Source organism: Mirounga leonina, unplaced genomic scaffold, assembly GCF_011800145.1.
Source record: "Mirounga leonina isolate KUSES-001 unplaced genomic scaffold, KU_Mleo_1.0 Mir_180, whole genome shotgun sequence".
NCBI lineage: Eukaryota > Metazoa > Chordata > Mammalia > Carnivora > Phocidae > Mirounga > Mirounga leonina.
In genome coordinates this window covers 10,480,497-10,500,861 of record NW_023270469.1, presented here as the reverse complement: position 1 = coordinate 10,500,861, position 20,365 = coordinate 10,480,497, and positions in this window count along the sequence as shown.

The window sequence follows — 20,365 nt, the reverse complement described above, 5'->3', positions numbered from 1 at the left end:
CTTTGGTTTACCAGCAATCTTTGGCATTTCTTATCTTGTGGAAGCATCACCCTAACCTCACACGACATTCTCCCTAGGTGTATGTGTCTGTGTCCAACTTCCCCTTTTTATAAGGACACCAATCATATGGGAGTGGGTGCCCACCTTATTCCAGTATCACATCTTAAGTAGTTACATCCTCAATGACCCTATTTCCAAACAAGATCACATACTGAGGTACTGGCGGCTAGGACTTCAACATCTAGATTGAGGGGGGACACAACTGAACCCAAAACAGCTCCAATTACCTTTCTGGCTCCCCCCTTAGTACATTCTCTTTTACACCTATTTCAGACAATTTTCCACATGTTCCTTTTAAAAATAAAACAAGATAGAGGGCTCCAGGCTCCTGGAATACTCTCTATCTACCTGTCCCCTATCCTGGGCCCCAGGTATGGTCCTCACTTCAGGCAGAACTGAGGTTGGGATCCCCAGAGGGCTGCACACCAGGAGGCTTCTGTTTAAGGCCACAGAAGGCATACAAGGTGGCTGGACTCCACCCCTACCTACTCCCTGACTGGTACCAGCTGCCCACCCTCACCTGAACCCCTCCAGGGCAGGAAGGGGATGCCCCCCTTCCCACAGGAAAGAACAAGAATGAAGCTAGAGAGGTGCTGAGAGCCCCAGGGTCCAGGAGCAAGATGCAGGCATGGGGTAAGGCCCCTGCCCCACACACCTCCCATCCCCTTGCCCAGGAACAAACACCCAGGTCTTAGGAGATCTGCCTGTGTTTCCCTTTCTGCTCTCATTTCTCACTACTCCTAAACTCCAGCTCGTCATGGTATCCTTCCTCCCCAGGTCTTCACACAGACATCCCCTTTCTACACGCTATCACACCCACTCTTACTCTTAGCCCAGGTGGCCCTCCCAAACTCCGACAGCACCTTGGACTTACCATTTCATAACATGTCCACAGTGTAGCCACCTGATCACCTGTGCAGAAGCCTTCCCCTGCTAGCTCCAGGACCTGGTATGGGTCTGGGCATGTGGACAGCACAATAACTATCTGTTGGTGAATAAACCAATGCACAGCATTTGCAGATGGCCCTGACTGTGGTTTAAGAGCACTCAGAGATTTTTGTTTTGTTTTGTTTTACTCAATGTCCTACCTTCCCACAATTTTGTTTCAACACCTTGTTTGGTGAAGCCTTTCCTCACAGGTAAATATCAGCCCACATCTAGTCCCAGGATGTCGTGTCGGAATTAGAAGCTGCCGTAGAGACCGCATGGTGTCAACTCCTCTTACTTTTAAGCTGATGGAACTAAGACCCAGAGAGGTGAAGTAACGTGCCCCAGTTCTCCAGCTCTTCAGTGACAGAGTGGCGCTCGAATCTATCTCTCCACTCAGGTCGGTCTCATTGACTTCTAACTCTGGTTCAGGACTCCCGGAGGGCGCGCATGCATCCTGAGCCCCCACTGTGCTCTGTGAGGTCCAGGCCAGAGCCACGCTATTGGCTCCTGCTGATTTTATTTCGCATCCCACAAGCTACACTTCTTTAAAATAAACTACTCAAAAGGGCATCCCAGACACACACTCTAATAACATTCAAATAATGCAATCAGGCTGTTTCCCCAATCGTCAATCCTCTTGCTTCTACTGCCTTAGGCTCCCTTTAAAAGCATCTATTTTTCTGTGATTCCTACAGGAACTTTTCCATCTCTGGACTGCAGAAATAGCCCCATGTGCATGTTTATATCAATGCGCAATCAATCATAGTTTGTTCTTTTCAAAATAGTTTTCTTTTTAAAGACCCAAAGCCATTTGGTGCATTTTTTCCCCAAGACTTGAGTTTTCAATTGCTGTTCAAATCAAAGGGTCACTTAGGAAGAAAATTAACAATCTTTCTGATTGCGGATCAAGATTTTCTTTTTTTCATTATAATTGCTATTGTTTTGTCCTGAATACAAAAGTATTCTAGGGCTATAGAATTATAAAACAAAAACAGTTTGGGAATGATTTTTGTATGAATTGCTGATCTACAGCATAGAGAAGGAACATCTGAGAAAAGCTCTTCAAAAAGCAAAATCTGAATGAGACCCTACCATTAGATACAGTTGTGACCAGAAATACAGGACGCTTGTGTAATACTGTGATCAAAATATTCTGCATCTCCATGCAATACAAATGAAGGCCTAACATTTAATAGCGACATAAATCAATAAAAATATTACCAATGGCCCTTGGCAGGGTACCTGTAAAAATGTAGCTTCTAAAACTTGAAATTCTGGACTTTTCAGTGCTTACAGTTGCTCTTCTATGGCTTGATTTAAACTTTTTCTTTTAAGTGTATCAGTTGGTATTTGTCTAAGCCATAGTAGCATGAAGAATGATCTGTTAACTAATAAATCAGAGAATCCATGAGTACAGGGCAAGGTTCGCAAAAGAGAAGCAAGGTCAGCTAACACTGCTTCTCATCTGAAACTATTAACAGAAAGTCAATTTGTGGTGAATGCACTGGCATCACTGAATTACTGCTGAATTTAAATGTTCATCTTTGCGTTAAGGGATTTCATGCAAACTTTCATGTAAACTCATCTTCTTTGAGTTTACAAATCCTAATTTTAATTTTTGCCTTTATTTTCCTACGAGTAAATTCAAAATATCCTTGAAATGTACTCAAATACCTACAATGCAATATATCCCCACTCATTTTTGAGCAATGACGTTAATACATATTTAATCTATCTTTCCAATTCTCACATATTCTTGAGTATCGTTAAAAGACAACAATTTTAACCAAAAAAAAAAAAAAATCGCATAAATAATTAAGGCTGGTTTCTTCACTCTGTCTAATGAAGCCGACCATAAGTCTGGCAAATTACTGGTTCCTTTGTATTTTATAAAACAAAGAGATATTATTTAAGACATTTCTAAAACAGAGATGCCTGGGTGGCTCAGTGGGTTAAGCATCTGCCTTCAGGTCAGGTCATGATCTCAGGGTCCTGGGATCAAGTCCCACATCAGGCTCCCTGCTCGGCAGGAGGTCTGCTTCTCCCTCTACCTGCTGCTCCCCCTGGTTGTGCTTTCTCTCTCGCTCTCTCTCTGACAAATAAATAAATAAAATCTTAAAAAAAAAAAAATTAAGACATTTCTAAAACAAATCACCTACACTCACAGTAACTGAAAATTCAAAGTTTTTCATCTAAAGTTTATGAAGCTTGGAGGCCAAGTTAGGAGGCAACCTGCTAACTTGCAGTTGATCCAGTGCCACAGAAAATATTTTGAAAAATAAAATTTCGTGACCTCAACTATAAATTATCTTGTCACATTAGCAGTACTAATACTTATTATCTACCGATTACTCCATATTCTGCAACACAAACCCAGCTTACTCTTTAGAGATTGCAAACCCTATGTTTAACTCCCTTGGAAATGGGCATCTAGTACATCTAATCCCACTCTGGAGCTCACAAGGCTTCTCTCCTCTTCTCCATTCTCCCTTGATGTATACACCTCCACCTATCTGAATGGCCAACCCAGAAATCCAGGAATCATATTACCAGTCTCTTCCCTCTGCCCCACCATAGACAAGCAATCCCTACATCCTCACCACTCTGTCTAGAAACAGATCCAGAGATCTGTCCCATGGTATGCTGGCATTAAAATGGCTCTTGGTACAGAACAAAAACAATGGCTTGAAGCATTAGAAGAAATTCTGACAAATCTAAATTTGGGGAATCAAAAAACCTAATGGGCTAATAGTCAGGAACAAGAAGAGAGACCAAAGTATGGAATCTAGAGATTCAGAATACCTTGCTTTAAGCTTAGATGTTGATCATGGGTTACCACTTCAATAGATTCCAGGGAAAATGAAGGTAAATCTATCAAGAAATGTTTCTTTTATAACCAAACCTACCCTCTGTTCACATGAAAAAAATGTCTTCACTTAATTAGCTTTTCAAAAACATACATATATTAGTTGACATTTTTTTCCTCTACTATGTCTACACAGGTTTCAAGAACTGTCATGATTGGGGCACCTGGGTGGCTCAAACCAAGTGTCCAGCTCTTGGTTTCGTTTCAGGTCATGATCTCAGGGTCATGAGATCGAGTTCTGCATCAGGCTCCATGCTGAATGCACAGCCTGTTTGAGATTCTCTGTTTCCTCTCCCTCTGCTCTCACCCCCACCCCACCCTCGGCTTTGTGTGTACTCTCTTTCTCTAAAAACAAAACAACCTGTCATGATTTTTGTCTTTGAGATTTCTTTTTCTCCCCTCTTAACTTCTTAGACTCAAAAACAGGTTTTCATAACCTCAACCCCCCCTTAGACCCTTCTAGTCACTACTTTACCAAAACTACTCACTATTCTGAACTCTCACATAACAGATTAGGTTTGCCTGATTTGGGACTGCCTATAAATAGAACTGCACAGTTATGTATTCCTTTTTTATCTAACTTCTCTCACTCACCACAATGTATATGAAATCAGGTCATGTTGTGTTGTAGAAATAGTCTGTTCTTTTTCATTTTTGTGGAGTATCCCATTGAATAAATATTCCGCCACTTTTCTGTTATACTATGGATAGACGTTCAAGTTGTTTTCAATTTGGGGCTATCACAAATAATATTTCTACAAATATTCTTCGTGTTTTTTGGTGAAGATATGCATATACTTCTGGGGTGGAAGTGCTAGGCCATTACTCAAATATTTCTCTTTAATCGATATTGCCAGTTTTCCAGAGAGATTGTACCAGCCTCACCTGAGAGGTGTATGAGAATTCCAGTCGCTCCATTTCCTCCCCAACACCTGAAAATTTTCAGTCTTTTTCATTTTAGCCATTCGGGTGTGCATTCAATGCTATCATGTTATTTTTCTCCTCTGGTAATTTTTTAAAATTCCAGTGTAATTGTCATTCAGTGTTATACTAGTTTCAGGTATATAATATAGTGATTCAACAATTCTATACATTGCCCCATGCTCATCACGATAATGTACTCTTAATCCCCTTCACCTGTTTCACCCATCCCCCCACCCACCTCCCCTCTGGTAACCATCAGTGTGTTCTCTCTTACCTCTCAGAGTTAAGAGTGTTTCTTGGTTTATCTCTTTTTTTCTTTGTTCATTTGTTTTCTTTCTTAAATTCCACATATGAGTGAAATCGTATGGTATCTGTCTTTCTCTGGTCGACTTTTTTCACTTAACATTATACCCTTTAGCTCCACCCATGTTGTTGCAAATGGCAAGATTTCATTCTTTTTATGGCTGAATAATACTCCATTGCTTATATATATTTATATATACATCACATCTTCTTTATCCATTCATCAGTCAGTGGATACTTGGGTTGCTTCCATAATTTGGCCATTATAAATAATGTTACAATAAACATAGGGGTACATATATCTTTTCAAATTAATGTTTTCACACTCTTGGGTAAATACCTAGTAGTGGAATTACTGGATCATACAGTAACTCTATTTTTAAGTTTTTGAGGACCCTCCATACTGTTTTCCAGAGTGGCTACCCCAGTTTGCATCCCCACCAACAGTGCATGAGGATTCCTTTTTCCTCCACACCCTGCCAACACTTGTTATTCATCATGTTTTTGATTTTAGGTTCATGTTATCTATCTATCCATTTATTTGTCGTCTCCTCAGTGAATAGAAAATATTGAACCCATTTTCATGTGTTTATTGGCCATTGGAATAGCTTATTTTATAAAGTGCTCACTTAGAGTTCTTGCACATTTTTAAAGGATTCTCCTTTTTATTGCTGCTTTGAAGGAATTCTTCATAGAGTTTGAAAATTATATTGCAGATGTCTTCTCCTACTTTGTAGCTTGCCTTTTTTACTTTCTCGAGGATGTTTTCTGATGAATGGAAATTCTTAATGTAGTTCAGTTGATCAACTTTTTCCTTTAAAGCTAGTGCTTTTGTGCCCTATTATAGAAGATTTTTGCTTATCCCAAGGTCACGAAAATATTTTCCTGGGTTTTCTTTTGTAAGTTTTATTGTTGTATCTTTTCAAAAGGGCCACGTTTTATCTGTGGGCTTAGTTCTGGAGCAGACGTTTTCATAATAATAAGCACTAATAAACACTAGAACTTTAGTCATTGTACGGAAAGTCATGAAGCAGAGACAAAGGCAGATATTCTTTCTCTTCCTTTTCTATATCCAGGGAAAAAGAAAAGAGAAGCTTCACCTTGAATATATTCAAATGGTGTGATTCCAAAGTCCTTACTGATGTTTCTTTCCCATAGAAACTTTCTGGAGATCTCCATGCACTGATTCCCAGGAGGCTCAATTTCCCTGGGAAGCTTCTGATCTGTTAGGTGCCAAAGGTGAGGAAAGAGAAGACCAAGAATGACTGTGACATCCTGGTCCTTGCTGAAAAACACCCAGCACTCTCTGACGAACTGAGCAGTGCGATTTCCTACAAACTGCTGAGACATTCTCTTCCCTCTTTAAAGAAAGGGTATAAAGACTTTTAAAGGTGAACCAGTTACATTATAACCAGAACATCCTGCTGTCCCTGCCTATTTTTTGCACCACAGACACTTTAAACAAATACAGGTAAAATGTATGACCTTGCAGGTTACGTGGACTGCTGAAAAACAGTCCCTTTCTGGAATAAACCATGAAGAATACTTTTAAACGAAAGCAGGAAAAACTGTGAGAAGACAGTCCTTGGCATGTCTTAGAATTCTTACAAACTTTCTTCAGTGATATACTGAATTTTTTCCCTACAAATGTGGCTTGCCATGATTTTGCAGTTGGTCCCTTTCAGATAAGGGTGCTCCTTAGAATTTTATTTCTTGCAATCACATTTCAAAAAATGTTTATTTCCATGCTCTGAAAGTTGGTAATGTGGCCAAACTAGTCATCTCTTTGTGTTTGCAAGAAATGGTATGAGACTCTTACAAAGTGTGGAAGGGTAATTATTTGCCAGCAATAATATGAATATATTTAGCCAATTTTTGATCAATGGCAATGTCCTGCCTAGCGAGGGAAAGTCACAGGGAAATGCATGTGGCTGGACCCTTGCATGCGCTGTGGCATGCCCCATGACGTGATGCCAGCTAATCACAGGCTTGAAGGGAAAGAACTGTTGATAGACTATCATAATAAAGTCACTAAATCAAACACATTTTGGTATCTTGGTGATGATGATGAAAGGGAAAGAGTCCTCCAATAATGAGGAAAGTAATGAGTTATAGAATAAAGGTGAAACTATGCCTGATAATCCACCTGACGTATGATCTCCAAAGCACTAAAGCAGCATTAACGGGAGGGGAAACTAGGCCAAGTAAATCACCAAAACATAAACAGACCTTTCATTTAGGGTTCTTTGTTCTGCGTGTTTTCAATTCCTCTGTTAAACGTTTTGCTCATTTGAAAAAAGACCTCCATAGCAACACTTGCCTTAGTCTTGACTCCCGCCCTGGCCCTGAGGTGTTATCTCGAGAACATTCAGCACCTACCACAAAGGGAGGCTGGCCACCTCCTCTGTGCCTGGTAACAATCATCAAAGGGGCAGTCCTCAAATGCCAGGCTCACGGGACAATCCCACCTGCCCTTCTGGTCCACCACTGTGTCTTTTTACTTTAAAACTCACACAATAGGAAATGGTAGACTGATGGTTGCTAGCTGAGCACAAGACAGGCTGTCTGGACTGTGGGCTCTGAGTATCTTCAATACAAATTTTTACCTACCCACTGACTTGACATACTAACCTGAAGCAGGGAGGAAAAATCCAGAAGCGAAGGCAAGACTGTCTCTACAGTTTTAAACCATTTCTCATATCAATTTTAAGTATATTCTTTAGAGGTCCTCTAAATAAAGCACACCTCTAAAGAAATAATGCTGCTTTCCAAACACAGGTTTAAAATAGTATTTAAGGGGCGCCTGGGTGGCTCAGTCGGTTAAGCGACTGCCTTCGGCTCAGGTCATGATCCTGGAGTCCCGGGATCGAGTCCCGCATCAGGCTCCCTGCTCGGCAGGGAGCCTGCTTCTCCCTCTGACCCTCCCCGCCTCATGTGCTCTCTCTCTCTCATTCTCTCTGTCTCAAATAAATAAATAAAATATTTAAAAATAAAAAAAAAAAATAGTATTTAAGGGGCGCCTGGGGGGTGGCTCAGTCATTGAGCGTCTGCCTTCGGCTCAGGTCATGATCCCAGGGTCCTGGGATTGAGCCCCACATCGGGCTCTCTGCTCTGCGGGAAGCCTGCTTCTCCCTCTTCCATTCCCCCTGCTTGTGTTCCCTCTTTCGCTGTGTCTCTCTCTGTCAAATAAATAAATAAAATCTTTAAAAAAAAAAATAAAATAAAATAGTATTTAATTTCCCGATTTTCAGAATTCCAAACGTGGATTGTGATTATACAACTGTTAGCTATAATTTTATAGGCATTCATTAAATTATTTGGTTATTGTATTTCTCTCCATCCCCCCATTACACTGTAAACTCCCTGATGGCAAGGATTGTGTGTACTTTTCCTCAGCATTATGTCCCTGGACCTAGCCTGATATTAGCAAGACTAGGGTTATTATTCTCTTTGGATGGGTTAAAAACCACTGAGGCTCAAATTCATTAACTTTAGTAGCCAGCCACAGCAAAACTTGGACATAAACATAGGCATTTTTTTTTCTTGAGAGAGAGCATGCAAGGGAGGGGTGGGGGGTAAGGGCAGAGGGAGAAGGAGAGAGAGAATCTTAAGCAGGTTCCATGACCAGCAGGGAGAGCCCATCCTGGGCCTTGGATCTCATGACCTAAGATCATGACCTAAACCGAAATCAAGAGTACGACGCTTAACCGACTGAGCCACCCAGGTGCCCCCAGCATTTTGATTCCAAATTAAAACTCACTCTCATGTTTCACTGCCTTTCCATTTTTATATGTGATCTAGCATCATCACTTTCAAACCACCACACCTCCCTTATCTCTCATCGTGCTCATTAATCATCCCTATGGATCATCTTCATCCATTAATTAAAGGTGCATATTAAATCCTGCCCTTCATATAAATACATCAACTCAGTTTTTTCCAAATACCAAGTATTCTAATTGAAGTTCCTATTTCAATTAAGCTGTGAATTTTCCTCTAATATATATATATATATATATTTTGGTGGAGCAGCTGCAGAGCACAATTACTGATATTTAGGGTATTTAAAAAAATCTAATTTTTTTTTTCCTTTAGCTTCAGTCCCAAATAAAGTTGAAAGGTAAAGATTTAAAGCTCTAAAGAAATACTCTAGTTCTCTTCTGTGCCCTCAGACTGATCACAGGGCAACAGACACTGCCTTTGAGAAGAAAGGAGGTGAGCTCGTAAAACCACCACAGGTCACAAGGAAGCCCTTGACAGAAGCCCACAGTCTCTGGTTACTGTGGGACAGCTCGCACGGTGTCAGATAGAGCAGGCCTGGTTCATCTGTCCCCAAAGGCTCTCACAGAGAGAAACCAGAGAAGGATTACTGTACTATTTTGTCATTGTTGTCCATCCTGAACAACTGTGTTTCTGTGGGTTTCATAGAACGAGGACAACACAACATCCTCATTTGGAAGACAAGGGCCATTTGTCAATGTGGGGAACACGCTTCTTCACCCGGGGCCCCCATCTCTACCAGGCCCTTGTGTCCGTTCGCCATCCAGGCCATCCACCGTCACAAGCTCTATATTCCAACACGTATCTCAAACTCCCTTCATGTAGAGTCTTCTTCTTGTTCCTGCTCACTACCTTCAAAAACAAGCTCCCATTTTTCAGCTCAGTGCCTTTCCCCAGAACAAATCGTCTCTGGCTTTTGCCATTTTTCTATGCCCTGGAAGGTTCCTTGTTACTTCCAACTTTTGCTACCAAGAAAAGGTAAAAATAATAATCTACATATATTTGAGTTACTCAGCCAGAGCAGTATTTAATACCTGTCAGAAATAATTTCTTGAATCAGTGCCACAAGTTGAGGCTTCAAAAGCTGAACTAGATTCACTAAAATTTTCATGAACCTCAAAGCATCCTTATTTCCACGGGGCTAGATGGTCTCACATTGTCAGCTGGGTCATGATTCATACAACTGAGGGGATATCAGGAGCACTGGGTAGTTCTAGCCAGAAGCCTTCAGGCTCCATCCCACCTCCCAGAGATTCAGTGATTCATCAGACAAATTAGCACAGCCACATTTTAAAATGTGCTCCAATTTAAAACACGAGAAGTGGGCGCCTGGGTGGCTCAGTCAGTTAAGCATCTACCTTCGGCTCAGGTCATGATCTCAGGGTGCTGGGATCGAGCCCTGTGTCGGGCTCCCTGCTCGGCGGGGAGCCTGCTTCTTCCTCTTCCTCTGCTCCTCCCTCTGCTCATGCTCTCTCTCTCTCAATAAATAAATAAAATCTTTAAAAATAAATAAATAAAACACGAGGAGTATCTTCTTATATAGGTATTACAAGGCAGACCAGACCTTGTGTAGACTATCTTCTTGGCCACAGGCCAGGAAAGGGTTGGACTGCCAAGATCAACCTCACACATTTCATAGGGAAGAGTCGAAGGAAACAAACCCAGGGCTTGGCAGCTCAGGGTGGGTGGGTTACCGTGGAGCATGTGTGGACCAGTCGTTGAACCACAATGCTATTTCTGATTTTTAGGAACTGTGTTGGCCTGTCAAATTTGTTAGATTGCATCCAAATAGTATAATTGAGTCCAGACTACTGAGAGTTCCATGTTCACCATCAACCTCTTTTTTTCTGCTCATTCTGCTCAGCTTTCCAGAGAGGCAGCGGCTCTCCTTCCTCCTGCTGATGCCCGAGCACTGGCCGCTTCAGTCTCTCATACCTTCCACGCTCAGGGTCATGCCAGGATCAAGTGTGTGTGCACAGGCTCAAGGCTCAGCAAGAACCATCCTTTGTTATACCATATTTGCCTTCTGAACTAACAACAGGGAACCTGTATGTGTGCACTGTGGTAGTTTCACGGCAATGTTAACAACACAAGTCTTGGCATCAGAACGGGAGGGAAATCTTGGTTCTACCTCTTGATGTTTAGGTGACGTTAGGCAAGTAAATAAATCTCCCTAAGTCTCAGTTTCCTTATCTGAAAAGTGAAAATCACACCTTGCTCATGAGATGGTTCACAGGACACATTCTTTAAAAAAAAAAAAAAATACAAATTCCTGATTGTACTCCAGACTTACGGAACCCAGATCGCTGGGTGTTAAAACAAGGACACCTCCATGTTCACTGCACCCATCAGTCACTTCTTTCACACAGACACATCTGAAATACACTGCAAACTCTGTGCAGGGATCATCTGGAGAAGTGGCAGGGTATAGTTGGAAAGAGAGCATCTCTGGAAGTTTTCCCTGGCCCCTGCTTCAAAATGCAAATGACCTCTTCCATTTTTTGGACCAGTGGGTACCCCACAATCTGTCCTGATTTCTGTTTGAAACCCAAGATTCTGGATTCTTTCCTTTGATAAAAATGACACATTAGGGGTAAAAACAAAGTAGCCATTAACCAGTGGATATTAAGTAATAGTAACACTTTGATACTGTTTCTGTGTGCCATAGAGTTTTAGGATGTATAAAACTTGTATACAACTAGTGGCTTCATGACCTCTGTGATTACCTCTATCCCCACCCCACCTCTGGTATCTGGGAAACTGCTCATGAGTAAGACAGAGGCTGGTCCTCCCCAGGGTGTCCTCATAGCCCTGTGGAGTACAGAGACCTGGCCCAGAGATGGTGGTCCTGTGCTCACATCCGGGACCTGGCCTGTTTGACCAACACCAAAGAACTGAAGCCACTTGAGGATGAAAGGAGATGCTTCTGGAATGGGTGCAGGGGATCAGGGGGAGGAGGAGATGAACATCTCAGACAGCATGAGGGATGCCCAGGTTTTATTAGACTCCTCTCCCCCTTGTGGATACTGCAGCTGAGCCCTAATTTGTAAAAAGGATGGAACGGGATGGTAAGCAGAAAATCCTGACACCTGCTCTGTCTGGGGGAGACCACAGAGCAAGCACCAAGCACCCCTGCTTTACAAATGCAGCAGCAGCACCTTGAGAAGCAGATGGCTGAGGCTTTGGGGCAAAGAAGAAAAAAGCATGAGGGATGGGTAGAGAAGGGAGGCTGAGAAGCTGCGAAATTTCTATAGGGATTTGTGAGTTTCTTTGCACATAAAGCCAAAATGAAACACCTCATAAATTGAGTTAAAAAAATAATTATTAATTTGCAGTTGTGTTTTAAAGAAAAGCTCTATCCACATGGTGAAATGTATTTATATCAAGTCAGCTTAAATAACTTTTTAAACATGATTTAATCTCTCCACTCTCATAAGAATATTTATTTATGGTTTTATCTTACCTTAATAAAAATTCAATGCAACGTGGTTTTAAACACACACACACACACATATATTATTTTTGGAAATACAGTCTTGATTTTCAAACAGTCATGCTTTTAAAAGATAAGGTAAAATTACAATCACACACACAAAAAAGCATTATTAGTTTAGTTTTTCCAAATCAGATTGAAGCATCATGTCTTATTAAACTGAAAATGAGCATCCTTCATGCTATAGCAATACTGATAGTTCTCTACTGGGAAGGTTCCCGTTTATTTTATCATTGCAATGCTCAGAGTCGAACAGACGTCCGTTCTCCTGACTGCTTTTGTTTCCTTCCTTATCCTTTACTTTTTACTTCAATAATAATCTTCTTTGACACAATGAAGTATCAAAAGGCAGTCAAATCTACTGAGATGTTTCTTTTTGGTTTTCACCTTTAATAACATGCTCAGAAATGTCTTTCCCACCCCACCCTCCAAATGCAGAGCCAACTCGATCTCATCTCACAGTATCTTCTCGCTCTGTGTTTTTTCCTTTATTTCACACTGCATTCCACAAAGTCTCCCTTTGAGACAGTATTTTACTGCAGTGTGAATCTATAAACACAGGTGCTTTGGAAAATACCGCTAACTCCACTTCCCCTCAAGTTTTGGCAGATCTTGGAAAAGTTAGCGTGTTGTGGCAAATAGCCAGTCAACAGTGTTTATTGAACAGTGACTCGTGAGCAAACACTGGGCAGGGGAGAGGGAAACAGGAAAGGACAGCTGACTCAATCCCTATAGTCAACTTTATTTTTATGTACTTATTTGTTTTTTTAAAGTAGGCTCCATACCCAACGTGGAGCCCAACTCGGGGCCCAAACTCACAACCTGAGATCAAGATCGGAGCTGAAATCAAGAATCGGTAGCTTAACCGAGTGAGCCACCCAGGTGCCCCATGAATGTCAACTTTAAATGGGCAAACAAAAGAAATACTCATGAAGTATTTAAAAAAAATACATCTATGGTGGGTTGAATTATGTTTACTCGAAATTTATTTTCAATTCCTAACCCCTGCTGTCCGGGGATGTCACCTTATTTGGAAATAGGGTCTCTGCAGATATAATCAAATTAAGATAAAATCACACTGGATTAGGATGGGTCCTAAATCCAATGACTGGTGTCTTTGTAAGAGAAAGGAGACGGGGACTTGGAATCAGGGATACAGAGGAGACACACAGATGGAAGAAACAGAGATGGGAGGGTTGCTGCCTCAAACCAAGGAATGCCTGGAGCTATCAGAAGCTGGAAGAGGCGAGGAAGGATTCTCCCCTAGGGCCTTCAGAGGGAGCGTGGCCCTGCCAGCACCTTTAGTTTAGACCTCTGGCATTCAGAACTGTGAGATAATACATTTCTCTTGTTTTAAGACACATAGTTTGTGTTACTTTGTTATGGGAGCCCTAGGAAACTAATACAACATTCATTGCTCCTATTTGACAATTTGCCAAGTATTTTAAATTTTTCTCAGGATGCAGCTAAGTGCTCCAGGCTCAGCGGCTACTAGAATTTAGAGGACTTCCACGTCAGGATGACAAAGCATATTCATACTTCATAACCCTCACTGCTCCAGACTCTTAAGAAACAAAGATCAAATATTAAAATAGAAAATCACAAAGACATGCATGACCCAAAATACAAAATGAATAGCTCTCTCAATGAGAAATAAAACAAGTATCCTAAACTGCTAGAGTCTTGAGGATCTCAGCTTGCTGGTCTCTAGGAAAGCAGCTGGATGAGTCAATGGGGCCAGCACTGTTCATTATGAGAGGGGTAACTGGATCCGGGCACACAGTTGGAGACCAGAGCTGGTGAATGAACCCCAAGGTCATCCCTGTATTCCAGTGTGATAGGCAGAATGATGGCCTCCCAAAGATGTCCACATCCTAATTCCTAGAACCGATGGATACATTACATGGCAAAGGGGAATTAAAGATACAGATAGAATTAAGGTTGCTAATCCAATGACCTTAAAATACAGAGATTGTTCTGAACTATCTGGGTGGTCCTTAAATGTGGCACAGACAGACAGAAGCATAGGTGTCAGAGTGATGGGACATGAGAAAGTCTTGCCTGGCCACTGTTGACTTTGATTGTGGGAGGGGTCACAAACAAGGAATGAGGAAAGTCTCCAGATGCTGAAAAAGCAGAAGAATAGCTTCTCCCCTGGATCCTCCAGAAAGAAAGGCAGCCTTGTCAACACCCTGCTTTTCACCCAGTGAGACCCATGTTGACTCGTGACCTCCAGAACTATAAAATAATAAATTTGTCTTGTTTCAGCCACTATGTCTGTGTGAATTTGTCACGACACCAATACAATACAAATAACACAGCATGTGGGAAAGAAGGCTGAACACCAGCTGGGACCGGGGCTCCCCATAAGTGGCAATGCCAAGGAGGAGGGATGTCATGGGAGCAAAGCCTCTGCCTGGCTCTGAGAATGAACTGTCCATGACTCCAACAGTTTCTGAAGCCGTAACTCCACATGGCCATTAAAATAACTGGATTTAGAAATGGGGCCTGAGCAGAAGACATGAACAGACATATCTGCAAAGAAGACATCCAAATGGCCAACAGACACATGAAAAAGTGCTCAATATCACTCAGCATGAGGGAAATACAAATCAAAACCTCAATGAGATACCACCTCACACTAGTCAGAATGGCTAAAATTAACAAGTCAGGATGTGACAGATGTTGGCGAGGATGCAGAGAAAGGGGAACCCTCCTACACTGTTGGTGGGATTGCAAGCTGGTGCAGCCACTCTGGAAAACAGTATGGAGGTTCCTCAAAAAGTTGAAAATAGAGCTACCCTACAACACAGCAATTACACTACTGGGTATTTACCCCAGAGATACAAATGTAGTGATCTGAAGGGGCACCTACCCCCAATGTTTATAGCAGCAATGTCCACAATAGCCAAACTATGGAAAGAGCCTAGATGTCCATCAACAAATGAATGGATAAAGAACATGTGGTGTATATATGCATACACACACACACACACACACATATACACACACAATGGAATATTATGCAGCCATCAAAAAAAGAAATCTTGCCATTTGCGATGACATGGGTGGAACTAGAGGGTATTATGCTAAGCGAAATAAGTCAATCAGAGAAAGACAGTTATCTTATGATCTCACCGATATGAGGAATTTGAGAAACAAGACAGAGGATCATAGGGGAGGGAAGGGAAAAATGAAACAAGACAAAACCAGAGAGGGAGACAAACCATAAGAGACTCTTAATCTCAGGAAACAAACTGAGGGTTGCTGGAGGGGAGAGGGGTAGAAGGGATGGGGTGGCTGGGTGATGGACACTGGGGAGGGTATGTGCTATGGTGAGTGCTGTGAATTGTGTAAGACTGATGAATTACAGACCTGTACCCCTGAAACGAAGGAAGGAAGGAAGGAAGGAAGGAGGGAGGGAGGGAGGGAGGGAGGGAGGGAGGGAGGGAGGGAGGGAAGGAAGGAAGGAAGGAAGGAAGGAAGGAAGGAAGAAATGGGGCCTGAAAGGGCCTGGTAGAATCGAATGCAAAACCCCCAGCTGGACAGGTGAGTGGCAAAAAGACAGGGCACAGGGGAGAAAAAAAAGACCCAAACCAATTTGAGAAATTTGTATACAAAATATGCTTCCAAACCCAGATTCTAAAACCACGTGAAGAAATTTAACGCAAAGAAAGACAACCAACACAACCGGAGATCTGAAGAGGAATTCACTACTGGTAATACCCATTTTATAGAATGTCAGACAAAAACTTTAAAATAAGTATTGAAATAGTTCAAAGTACTAAAAATAGCTCAAAGTACTAAAAGCATTTAAAAAAAAAAAGATACTTGCAGGGCACTGGGTGGCTCAGTCAGTTAAGCGTCCAACTCTTGATTTCGGCTCAGGACATGATCTCAGGGTCATGAGTTCAAGCGCAGGGGCTCAATGCTCAGCAGGGAGTCTGCTTGGGGATTCTCCACTTCTTCCCATCTTCCCCACTCAAATAAATAAATAAATCTTAAAAAAAACAAAAGATACTTGCTATGGACTGAACATTTGTGTCCCCCCCACACACACCCTCTCCAAAATTCATATATTGCAACTCTAACCTCCAATGTGATAGCATTTGAAGATGGGGCTTTGGGGAGGTAATTAGGTCATTATGGTTCTCATAATGGGATTATTTAAGAAGAGACAGGAGAGAGCTTGCTTCCTCTCTCTCTGCACTCGATCACGTTAGGATACAACAAGAAGATCATCCAGGAAGTGGGCCTTCACAAGATACCAGATTTGCTGGCACCTGGATCTTGGACTCCCCCGCCTCAAGAACTGCAAGAAATAAATGTCTAATCTATGGCAACTTGTTACAGCAGCCCCAAAATGACTATAACAATCCAGGAGCACAACGATTCAAGAATAAAAAACACTCATTAATATGAAACATGAACTAGAGAATATACACCCAAGTATGGTCAGAGGTGAAAAGCAACTCCCAAAATGGAATCCACTGTAAAATGGCAGTGTAACACAGAGACATGCAATCTCTTAACGTTAATCAATCCCTAAGATGAACACGTCTGCCTCTATGGATATATGCATATATATATATATTTTTTTTTTTTTTAATTTTGCAAAAGCAAATAGGGTCTGAGATGGACGCTTTTTCTGAAAGCAAACATCTTCCTGATAAAAGAACATATTGTTTGCTCAAAGGAGACGAGAGATTTGGGAGGGTGCGGTCATAATGGATCCTAAATTTGAAACCCTTTAACTCTAACATAGAGCAAAGGAGAGCCTGGACTTCGCAAAGTAAAATGACTGGAAAAGGCTCATATTTCCCCTGCTTTTTGCTCTTCATCCTTCTGTGAGACAGTGAGCCAGCAGCAGCCTGACTCCTGACCAAATGGCAAGCGTGGGGGGGGGGGTAAAGATGGAAAAGACCAAACAAAAGCAATAGGGAACCCAAAGGTGGAAAAAAAAAAAAGTATTCCAAAAATAGAATCCAGCCACACTAGCAATAGGAATAACAGAGATTCATTTTAACAGTTTAGTTTTTTCTAGACAGTTAATTAAGTCATAGCTTCTCTTGAGAACCCAATACACAAATTATCTTGAAGAGAACTTTGCTTGTTGGGTTCTGCAGCCCAATAATGCAGCAGCGCCGTTGGTGTACCCAGAATTCTCACCCGCCTTGCAGGAAGACATCCCTGCCACATGCGGATGCATGAGTTGTCTAATTCTGGCTCTGCGACCAGCTAATTTAGTTCTTTGGATTAATGATGCCACATCTAAAAACGTTAGGATTGGATGTTCCCTCGAATCTCTTTTAGCTGTGTAATTTTTATTATTCTGTTTCACACTGATATTAAAATATTCTAAATCCCCCGTCTTCTCACGTATGATTTAAAAGATTATGGATTGAAAAAAGAAGGATACAGCAGCATTCTCAAAATCAAAATAAACTTCAATTAAAATAAAGGATTATTAATGTTCTCACCATATCATACACTATATATACTCAGATAACACAGCAGAAGTGAGTTTTCAATTGTTATTAATGACTGAGTACTACGCACCTGCAAGAGATTTTCCAAAACTGTGAAAATATGTTCTAAGCTATGTACTATGAGGTACATAAAGGAATAAGAAAGCAAGTTTTAGTTTGGGTTAAGTTTTAAGTACTGTTCCACTGTTTCTCCTTAATCAATATGAATTGAAAACAGATTCATCTAATTCACTTCAAGAACCTCGTAATGGATTTGGAAAGCCAATTCCAAGTCTCCCAGGCATTGAGCAAAAAATAAAGCATGAATGGTCTTCCATCAATGAGATGAGCCCTAAAATAAAACCGTGACTCTCTATAAAAACTGAAACCATGCCCAGCTCTAGGGGCATGCAGACTTCAGGGACCACAGGTGGTTGGGCCCAGGAGAACACAGGAGAAGATTCAGGAAATGTCTTCTATGATTTCAAGAAAATGAGGAGTAAACCATATAAGATAACTGAGAACAAAATTGGTGAGTTTTGGCAAGTAAAGTGTTGTCTTAAATACAGAGTACTTATGGACTAAATGAGGGGTATATGGATTTTCTTTCATCTAGTCCTAAAATCACACAACTCTGTATAAATTTAAATTTAAATTCATAGCCCAAAATATATTTTCCAGTTATTATTACATAACAAGCCACCCCAAAAGGAATGGATTAAAATAATAATTTACGTTGCTCAGGAATCTGGTGTTTACTGGACTCATCTAGAAAGTTGTTGCTCAGGGTCCTTTCAAGGCCATAAGCAAATGACTAAGGTCATACTGTAGGCCTCTTCACTCACATGTCTGGTGCCTGGACTGGGAAAATCTAAAGAGCTAAAGACAGGGTTATCTGGGGCTTGGTGGGCATCCCTGTCTATCTTTATGTAGTCATTCCACATAGTCTTTCTACTTGGCAGCCTCAGGGTAGCCAGACTTCTAAAATGATGGCCAAAAGATTCCAGAGTTGAGTGTCACAAGAAAAAACTATTGGAGACATCATGGACTTTTCTAAGCTAGTCTTGAAAGTCATGCAGAATCACTTCTGCCAAATCACATTCACGGAGGCAGTCACAAAGTTCCATCCAGGTTCAGTGCAATAGAGATTTTCCTTTCTTGTGGAAGTATGGCCAAGTTCTGGAAGAGCATGTGAGATGGGATATCCTGGGGCATCGATTTTTGGAAAATACAATCTATCAAATGCTGTTTGGAAAAAGAGGACCTCAATGATTTTAAGAAATAATTTCCAATTTACTCCTAGAAAACAGACTGTTGACCATTGTATTAGTTTTCTTTTGCTGCCTTAAAGAATTGCCACAAATGTAGTGACTTGAGAGGACACAAATTTATTTTTTTTTTGCAATTCTGTAGTTCAGAAATCTGGTATGAGTCTCACAGAGCTGAAATCAATGAGTCATCAGAGCTGTGTTCCCTTCTGGAAGCTCTAGGGGAGAATCAGTCTTCCTGATCACACAGATTGTTGTCAGAATTCAATCCCTTGCAGTTGTAGGGCTGAGGTCCCCATTTCCTGGCTGGCTGCCCCTGTTCTCAGGTTCTAGAGGCCACCTGCACTCCTTGCCTCGTGGCCCCTGTCCTCCATCCTCAGCCAACAACAGCTTCTCACTCTCACATCTCACCCCTCCTCCCTGTCTTCCATCATATCTTCTTGACCGACCCTTGACGGAGAAACTCTGCCTTTAAGGACTCACGTGATTCAACTGTGCCCACCTTGAAAATGCCTCAAGATCTGTCACCTGAGTCACTTTTGTAGAGTTCTTTGCCAAGTAAAGTAACATATATGAGGGACTAGGATCTTGGGCACCTTTGGGAGCCATAATCCTGCCCATTGTAGACATAATGTGTTTGATTAAATAGAGACCATGGCAGCATCATTAAAGAAATCAATGTTAAAATGCAATGATTTGGGGGCCTCCATGAAGTGACTCCACAAACATAATGCACATTTATTTAACCAAATGATTTCCCTTCTCACCTGTGGTCAGCAGTATAAGATGGCAAAGTGCATGCCCTTAGGTCCCTGAGTTTTTTCAGTGGAGAGAAAGGCCTTCTCACTAACTTTAATCAACTCTATTTTATACACAATTACAATAAAGGTTACTCGGTTTCTAAGACCAAACAAATCCAGCAGTAACAAATACCAATCAACAATGACAAGTGACATCTGGCAAGAAAGAAGGAATCAAAAAGTGTAACATGTAAGTATAATATCTAACACACACACATACACACACACACACACTCATACAGAGCAATCTAAAGTCATCTGTTATCAGGACAGACCTTGCCATTCGGTGAATATCACTACATGTCATTGAGAAATGACTCAATTATATTCAAAATATTCTTTTTATGAGTTTATACTATAGAAATATTTTACATCATTAGAAAAGGCTAATATTTTCTTAAGACAAGCCTGGGTGTACACGCAGTGTGGTGGACAGCCTGGCAGATTAGCTGCTCCCTCCATGCCTGCTGAGA